Source organism: Mytilus edulis, chromosome 4 (assembly GCF_963676685.1).
Source record: "Mytilus edulis chromosome 4, xbMytEdul2.2, whole genome shotgun sequence".
Taxonomy (NCBI): Eukaryota; Metazoa; Mollusca; class Bivalvia; order Mytilida; family Mytilidae; genus Mytilus; species Mytilus edulis.
Window position 1 is genome coordinate 94,499,956 of NC_092347.1, and position 9,977 is coordinate 94,509,932.

The window sequence follows — 9,977 nt, forward strand, 5'->3', positions numbered from 1 at the left end:
TTCTTGTGGTTTTTTTATCCATGACAGTGTCTTTATAACTAATGAAAAATCGTGTATCTCAGATTAAAATATCGATTAGTTCACATTCAATATGACGTCAAAACAGTCAGAGCACAAACTGAGCTTATGAAATGTCAAAATATATGTATTTACTGAATTCAAGAACCATTATAGTGTCTAAATGTAAGGGCTGTATATGCAACATTACCGTACACAGTTGAAAAAACTTTTCTACAGTTACAGCAAAACTTCTTAACCAATGATTTACCTTTGATGGAGTCTATTAAAGGTAATTTGTCTCTGATCTACTTACTGTAAGTACAATTTTGGCGCTATAAGTTTTTCATTCGGAAAAATCATTTTAGTTCAATAAAAATGTACATTTGCACGCTTTATAATTAGAATTGATGTATATTTATATTATCTTTTGATTCATTGTGGATCGTGATCATGGTGATAGTGGTCCATATAAACTGACTGTATGGAACGACATTTCGTTTTATATTAGTTAATTATTTAGTTAATTATTGTCGGAGTTTAACTTGTAATTTCATGCAATTCTCTGCATCCTCTGCACTATACTTTACATTTAGTGATTCATTTTCTGTTCAATGTTGCGATGTTTATTTCCTCATAAATTGGGAAAAGATTGAAATTAACATCAATGTCTAGAAGCGCAATAACCTTTTTTGTTTTATATATTTCAGTTAAATACCAGTTTGATAAAAACAAACGATGGACATTAACTTCGCAACAACCGCCAAATCATTGATTAAAAGGCAGTCGACTATTGGATAATTATCGGCACGAGATTCAATTTATTTCAATAATAACGCAAAGATAATTGAACAATTACCTCTATTTCTTTTAGTCTTTTAATGACAAAATTACAGATTAAATTGTAGGGAGTATTTCCGTGGCAATATTTGATCGGAAATTAACTGTTTTATAGCAATTCATACGGCGAACTATTGGTTATTTTGCTATTGCTGATCCGGAATTGATAGCTTTCAATCACACGATGGCTGCTGTGATTTCTTTAGATATTGCAAGCACGAAACTGTTCTTTGTTGTATTAGAGATGATTTCAAATACTTTTATTGGGACAATATTATATACATTTTTTCACAGGTACTAAATTAATCTACTGTAACATATTGTCAATATTTTGTATTTGCATTAACAGTTTGGATTCCTATGAGTAAAGCTATGCTTTCTAGCTCTCAGAATTATTCATATATTGGTGCAGTAAGCTATGTTTTATGGTTTGTTTTTTACTCATGAAAACTTTTCGTAGCAAATTTAATTTTGATTTTGTTTTATTGTTTTGTTGATTTGATGTTTCATTATAACGTTAATTAATTAATTAACTCAATTCTTTTCGTATTCACGCCTACCGTTTACAGATAGAAATAAATAAAATTGAGAATGAATATGGGGAATATGTAATAGAGACAACCCGAATAAAAAGCAGATAACAGCGGAAAGCCACCAATGGGTCTTCAATACAGCGAGAAAATCCCACACAGGGGGGGGGGGGGGGGGGGGGGGGGTGGGCCTCAGCTGGCCCCTAAATAAAAATGTGTACTAGTTCAGTGAAAATGAACGTCATATCTTACTCCAAAACATATATCTCTCTCGGACACATACACCATTATCTAGTACTAGTATATTATAAGAGCATATAGCAGGAAATACGTCTGAATAAAGTATGTTGTAGGTGGAAAATATGTTGCAAATATAAGCTGCTAAACCTCTGATGTTCAATAAAGAATGAAATCGTTCTATAGGTTCATGTACTCTGTATAGTTTGCATTTACTCTGCCAAAGAAAAGGAAAATGAGGAACTAAACTAAATAAAGCAGACGAAAAATGACATTACTCGACTAACGAAAGCTATATATGTGTATAGATTAGTTGACTGAGTGGCCAAGGGCTCTGGTTACAGTGTATGCGATTTTCACACGATACCACAGAAGCAGGGATCCCTCTGAGTAAAGACCAAAGATTTTTCAATTGCAGATTTACAAATCTAACATTATGAAGCTTAGTTTTAGAAGAAGTATATATAGGATTTGGTGGTATACAAAAATAAGAAGATGTATTATGGTTGCAAAATGAGACAATTCTCCATTATTAACCAAATGTCACAAAAATTGGCAACTTTAGGTCACCGTACGATCTTCAACGATGCACAACACCCATACGGTTTAGCAAACTATAAAAAGCCCCAAATGACAAATGTAAAACAATTCAAACGAGAGGACTAACGGCCATTGTAATTCGTGTAAAGACTTCATTTACAGTCAGAGAAAAAAACATTAATAAGATTATTTAAAGGATCGAAAAGTTTGTATCTAAATTCATGGGCTCGGTAAACAACTCCGTAAAAATTTGGATGTGATATCCCATCTCTAATAAGTTTTCTAAAGGTACACCCAGATTTCAAAGCTAAATCTTTGTTTCTTTGTGAACGAATTCAGTTAAGGTTTTATGTATTTTGAAGTAAAAAAAGTTTTCTAAAGGTACAGCAAAAGTTCTATCGTTTTATTGTTTTTTGTGAGGTATCATCAATAGATTAAATTTGTTTGTGATATTCTATAAGACTTATATACAGTTTTGAAGAAGTTGGGTTGTCCAAAGTGCTAGATGTTGACTTATCGTATATATATTTATTTTGTCCCTTTAAACAGGTCTCGTAGGTTGTGTTTGATATTTTTCGTTCGTGTTTTTTATGTATTGCTATTTTTGATTCTCATTTGAGCAAATGTTGACCGTTCTACCTTGTCTATTATATATTATATGTCTTAAAACTTTTCATTCAAGCGGAATAATAAATTTCTTACTTTTCGTCTCGTTCATTGATAAAAAAAGAACGTTGTTACCGTCCTTTTTAATCGTAGTCATCAGGGTCCGTGACTTCAATGTTTAAGTGGAATCTTGTTTTTAGCCATCTTAAAGAAAAAAAAATATTACGCTACAGCACTAACAAAAAGTTTGCAACTTTTTTTATAAGGACATCGTTTAGTGCCCTTTAATTATTATTAAAACCGACGCTTTCTTTCATGTTTTGAAAATACACAAGAGTACCGGTAAGAGTACCTCTTGTATAAAGGATAACAAATGATTCTTTAAAATGACTAAAAGTACATCTTAACCTAAAAAAAAGATTATGTAAGACACATCAACCTGAAAGATGTTATGAATTTTGACAGAAAGTTGGGTTTATGGATCATTATGTCATATGCCAACATGAAATAGTAACAGTTTTATAATAAAAGTATTTAATACGCTTATCTCATCACAATACAAAATACGACGTTTTATTGTAACAGACTCGTTATAATTATTTAGCTTTTTACATTAAATCTTAGACATGAGTAATAAATCATAGAAGAACACACACTTAAAAAATCACACAATTCTTTGAGTATCCAAAAAATTCAAATGTGAAGGTGAACGTATACATTTTTGTACGCTTCTATAATAATATGATAGTTTTTTTACCCAATCTTTCATTGGTTGAAACAGCCGAGTGTTTGGTTTTGTCAGAATTTATGGAACACTTCTTCTTGAATTCACATCGAAGATCGCAATTTTTGTTCATTATGTACATTTCATACTTGCGCAATGGTCATTTTTTTTAAAGTAATGGGCACCAAAGAACCCATGACAAATTGTTTGATCAAGAGTAGAAACTTGTATTTGCATTTTGAAAATCTTAAAGCCTTCAATCTTACTTGAAAGGATCTTATTCTTTTATTTTCAAGAAAAGTGTAATCTTAGTATTATGTCGTCAAAATTAACTGGAAATGAATGTAAAGAAGTAAATCCTCACAATCCTCCACAATGGAAAAATAATAAGTTAACAATTTTCTACCATTTATGGGATAACAAAAGCTAATCGCATTTCTTTATTTGACCTCATAAATCTTACGGTTCTCTAATTTCTTCAAATCCTGATATTGATTGGTCAAAAAATGGTAAACAGTCACGTGTAAACAGTCCAGGGACAATTTCCGCTTCTTTATCGTCTGCCATCTCCTGAATGAATAATTTCTGTAATTGATCAACTTAAAGATAAGTAAATATATTTCAACGAAGTAATAGAGAGATTTGTATCTTTTAAGATAGCAAGCTCCACATTTCACACAATGACGCGTGCTTTATAAACCAGCAACTCATTCAAAGCAATATGTCCAATAAAACTATTCTATTCTGTTTTTTAATTTCCTGATAATACCACGTGTTCGCGTCAATTTAGGATTTATCTACACCATTAGACAACAAATTCAGGAAATGGTTTGAATGAAGTGTTAAAGAGTCGTTCTTATCTTTTCTGCATTCTATGATAAATTTATGAGTTTGAGATGGCGACTTGAAAGTTGGTGTCCAACAGGCTAAAACTGTTGGAACATTCATATAATGACCAAAAACTTGTTATTAAGTCAAATCAAAAGTAATGAAAAACGAATTATGGCTTTTATTATGATGAATAATGTCTGTGTAGGATAAGCAATTATAAATGTGAAATTAAATTCCAGATTAATACCTGTCTTTGAACAGTAACATATTTAAGTTTTATGCACATTCAATCAATTGCTCCTTAGCATATGACGGTAATAATAATAAATAATAATTTTATTGATAAGGATAATAATAAGCTATCCTTGAAAATAAGCATTAGTATTAAATTGTAAATTATTATCGTTATATGATAATTATTCATAGCATGTACGTAATACGTATAAAACAGATGTGATATGATTGCCAATGAGACAACTCTCCACGATAGAACAAAATGACACAGAAATTAACAACTATAGGTCACCGTACGGCCTTCAAAAATGAACAAAGCCCATACCACATAGTCAGCTATAAAAGGTCCCGAAATGACAATGTAAAACAATTTAAACGAGAAAACTAACTTGTCTGTCTCATTATTACAACTAGTATATTTGTTGCAGTAGTTACAGTAACTTTTTCAAAACACTAAATCATCTATCAGTACCTTTGTAAGTCAAGTGTTTACCGTTAAGATGAGATAAAATTTTCACTCCATTAACGAAAAATAAAAATGTCTGATTTGTCGTAAATTTTGTAATGCGATATGACTAATGAGGAATCCATATGGCTCCAGAACGTTACAAATTCATTTTTGTTTTTCTCATAAATTGCAACATTTATGAGTTACGATCTCATATCTTAAAAGCAATAATTTCTTTACTTTGACATTTTAAGTTAAGAAGTTGCGAAACATGTACTGCAGAAACACCCAAAAATCAACAACAATATATTTACGTCTGCCATCTGCATTTTGTAATCTAAACGTTACTGGAAGTTAATTTCATACAAGGGTTTGATTGGTTGAAATAATTGGTGTTAATTGATATATTGAAGATAAAAATCATAAACTAAAACTATTTATTTGATCATTGCCATTGATCTCCTGATTAAACAGTAAATATACGAGATTATAATCACAAACAAACTAAGATGCTTTTAATTTCTTCTCTTGCAGATGACCAGTATCTCAGAGTATGATGCATCATTTCTATAATTTTGGCGCATTTTCTCAGCAAACTAAATGCATCTTCTAAAGGTTTAAACTGGTGAAACAAGCAACAAGACCATATGTGAAAACCAATGAACATTAAAATATCAGATGTTCGGCTACTTTCGTCGACTAATTCAAAATATCTGACGTTTTCAACTTTTAAATAAAATGTACTTTGGATCCATTCTTAATTTTATTTGGATCGTAATTTCTTGCAACTGAATGTCCATTTCGGAAAGTCTGGTAAAACGTTCCATCCATTTTTCGATAAGATGATGTTTAGTTTAATAGTTAATAAAATTTGTTGTCACTAGAAAATAGACTGTATATCAAAAAAAAAAAAATATTGGTTAGGGAACTTTTTTTTTTATAGCAAAGTACTTTAAAAAGGAAAGGGAAAACAAACCCAAAACACAAGGACCCCAAAAAATAGTAAATTGGTAAATAATTATGATAATGAAATTTTCCTTTTTAACAGAAATCCTCGTATCATTTGTTCACACATACAAATTTACTTCATTGGTTATTATCATAATTTTATGTATGAGAAAAAAAACGCAGTTTATACAGTTTATGAATATGAAAAATACTAAAAATATGCATGGTTTATATAATTTTACACAAATCATATTTTTCGTTTGTAAGTTTGACATAATATTTTATGAGATAATTGAGCCTGATTTTGTACAGAAGCTATTATTTATATGCTAAATGTGTAATTTCGTATTGCCAAACCTTTCGATTTGACAATTTGACGATTGAATATATTACACAAGAGTGTGTGTTCATAGGGCATCTTTCTCAACTCGCATTTTTCATTTCCATATTGAGAAAACCGTATAATCTTGGTAAATAATCTAAAACCACAGTTATAACCAAGTACATTAAACAAAACTCTAGCCTTCCTTAAAACATATTGCATGTCTATGTTCAGTAAATCATGAAATCATGATTGGTCGAAAGCATAAATGGTTAATATATCGAATAGTTCACTTCCTAATGAACACATCTGCTATGTGTTACTCCTATCCAACATTTTCACCAATCGCTATCCAAAACCTTAAGCTGATACGGGACGGATTAACGGGCGAACGAACAGACAGACAGACGAACTCATAGACCAGAAAATATTACGTCCCTCGGCTACATGTAGGTATGGCATATAAATTAAGATGAACCTCGCCACAGGTAGAGGTAGCTGTCGCAAGTCAAGAATTCCGCTGTTTTCCTTCGTGATGTATATTTTAAAAACTTTTTCTATGATTTAAAAATTAAGTCTTCGTGACAGATCGTTTGCACATAGTTTATCCAATTTTATAGCAATTGTCTATATAGTTGAATCTCAATCTGTCTTCTCATTTTGGTTCATTATTACCGTATATACACTATAGTCACATTCGACAGTGGTCTTTTTGAAATCGTTGCATCCTTGCATTCTCCTTATACATTCCTTTTTTTTTATATCAAACGCCAATACTTTAAACAAAATGAAAAGATAACTGTCACAATTGTCCCTCTAACATATCTATATTTTGATCTAGTCTTTTAGATTTAAGATAATAAAAATGTTTAAAATGTTATTATAAATAATATATATAATGTAACAAAACAAAAGAGTGTGGCGTCTATAAAAATAAAATTGATTGTACTTTGAATCAGAGGAAATTTCAGCTAATGTGATAGGAAAACACATAACATCGTTCAAGAGAGGGTTTGCACAATTTTGTTACATTTGGGGGATGTAAACTCAGGGATTGTTTTTATAAGAGATACTAATTTTGTATGATTTTAAATTTAAGTTTCTTGTGTATAATTCGGAGTTTAGTATGAAGTCCTTTATCACTGAACTGAAGGTCGGCTCCTGGTGCGGGAGTTTCTCGCTGCATTGAAGACCCATTGGCGACCTTCGGCTTTTGTCTGTTCTATGGTCGGGTTGTTGTCTTTTTTTACACATTCCCCATTGCCATTCTCGATTTTAATATAAATTTATTTTTTTGCTTTTCCGTCATGAAATTCTGTACTATTTAATCTGAACATTGCATTCTACCTTCTCTCTCAATGCTGTTGCTAGCTTTTTCTGTGAAGGACAGCAAAATTATAATAGAGACGTCTGTACCAAGTCGGGAATATGACAGTTGTTGTCTATTCGTTTGATGTGTTTTATCATTTGATTTTATCATTTGATAAGGGACTTTCCGTTCTGAATTTTCGTAGGAGTTCAGTATTTTTATGATTTTTCAAAACTACACTATTAATTGGCTAAAAAGAAAATAAAAAAAAACTGAAGCATTATATTACACCATTTGTACAATTATAACAAAGTATAGTACTTGTAAGCCACCGACATGTCATTGGCTCTGTATGTTTCTAGGTGAAGAGTACACACTAAAGTGAAGTGTTCAGGAGTATATATCTGGGAAAAAATAATGCAGCCTTGAACTTTCATGGAATGATCATGTGTTCTTACTTGTAAAACTACAGTGTTGAAATCTAGACAATTTAACAAAAAAATATAAAATTAAAAAATTAAAAAATAGGAGTACTTAGTCTAGTTGCATTGGAGAAGGTGTCCTTATGGTTAATGCGTTTGCAAATTCTCTATTTTGCAGAGGTCAATGTTGATAATACATGTGTATATACTTCAATTGAACAATGTCGCTTTGCAAAAACAATCTTTTTACAAGCGACATAAAGTTGGCCATGAAATGGTAGTTAACAAAGTACCATGGCAAAATTATAAAGAATCCAGAAAGTTTGGATACAATTTGGTGAAAAGAAATATGAATTAATATTTCCCCAAAAATATAGTCCCAGGGAAGGTGTTTTGGAATAAATATAACATAACTCATGCAAGTCCACATGGATATACTGTGTATAATTAATCAAAACGTGAACGGCCTTTTTTGTAAAAAGGAGTAAATTTGGTTAAAAACACTTATGATGTCATGCACATGTTTCGTCATAATTTGTCTTATACATCCAGTGAAGAACATGTCAAAAATTGTTTTAATTGGTTAATACGAGGGTAATATTCTATCCGCAACGCATAGCTCAGCGAGTAGCAATTTTTTATGTTACCCTCTAGGATATATATAACAACTATCTGCTCTATTATATAGGATCACCTTTTGCCTTGGTCGACATTGTCTTTCTTTGTGTTAAAATCTACTTTGTCAACCTCTCAACTTTGTCTCGATTGACAATATTGTTTTCGGGATAGTAATCTACCTCGACCAAAAACTGTAACCTGAAGGGGGACGGACTAACAGACGCACAGACTAGAACACATAATGACCGTATGCCCCACTTACGATAGTCGAAGGTTATTATGTTTTCTGGTTTGTGGGTCCGTTCGTCCGTCCGTTCGTCTGTGCGTCCGTCGTACCGTTCGTTCGTTCGTTCGTTCGTTCGTCCGTCTGTTTGTCCCGCTTCCGGCTAAAGTTTTTGGTCTAGGTAGTTTTTGAAGAAGTCCAATCAACTTAAATTGACACTTATAGCACACATGTTCCCTATGATATGATCTTTCTAATTTCAATGCCAAATTACAGTTTTGATCCCAATTTGACGGTCAACTGAACATAGAAAATGTTAGTGCTAGTGGGGCATCCGTGTACTATGGACACATTCTTGTTTCAGATTGTTCTCAATTAAAATTGTTGCTATAGCACTACGGTTATTAAAAAAATTAATAATAATAAAATAATAACATCACGGGAGAATTGTTTAAATTTCTGTGAAGGGAGGATGTTGGAAATCAATACTAGAAGTCCGACCTTTAAAACGGATGTAACCGTCATTACACATAAACGGAGAAGACACGCATTGGTCAATAAGCGAAGAAGACACGCATTGGTCAATAAGTGGAGAAAACACGCATTGGTCAATAAGTGGAGAAGACGTGCATTTACCACGACAAGAAAACACGAGCATTGACCAGTAATCAGAGAACTGAAACATTGACTGATAATAAGGGAACACCGGCATTGAACAATCAACAGAAAACACATACATTGGTCAACAATCAGAGAACATATGCATTGGTCAATAGGCGGAGAACACAATCATTGGGTAATAAGCAGAAAACATATGCATTAGCCTCGATCAAAAGAGACAAGCATTGAACAATGTAAAAAGAACACAAGCATTGACAATTTAACATAAAAAAACAATCATTAACCAATAGACAGAGAACACATTCATTAGCCATGATCAGAGAACGCAAGCATTGACCAATAAACATCAACCACAGGCATTGGGCAATAGACAAAGAACACAATTTCTGACCAATAAGTCGAGACCACAATGACAAAATCATTGGATAATAGAAAACACAAGCACAGACCAAAACACACAGAACACAAACATTGACCAATTAACAGATAGCACACAAAAAAAGCTTGGCAATATACGTACACAAGCA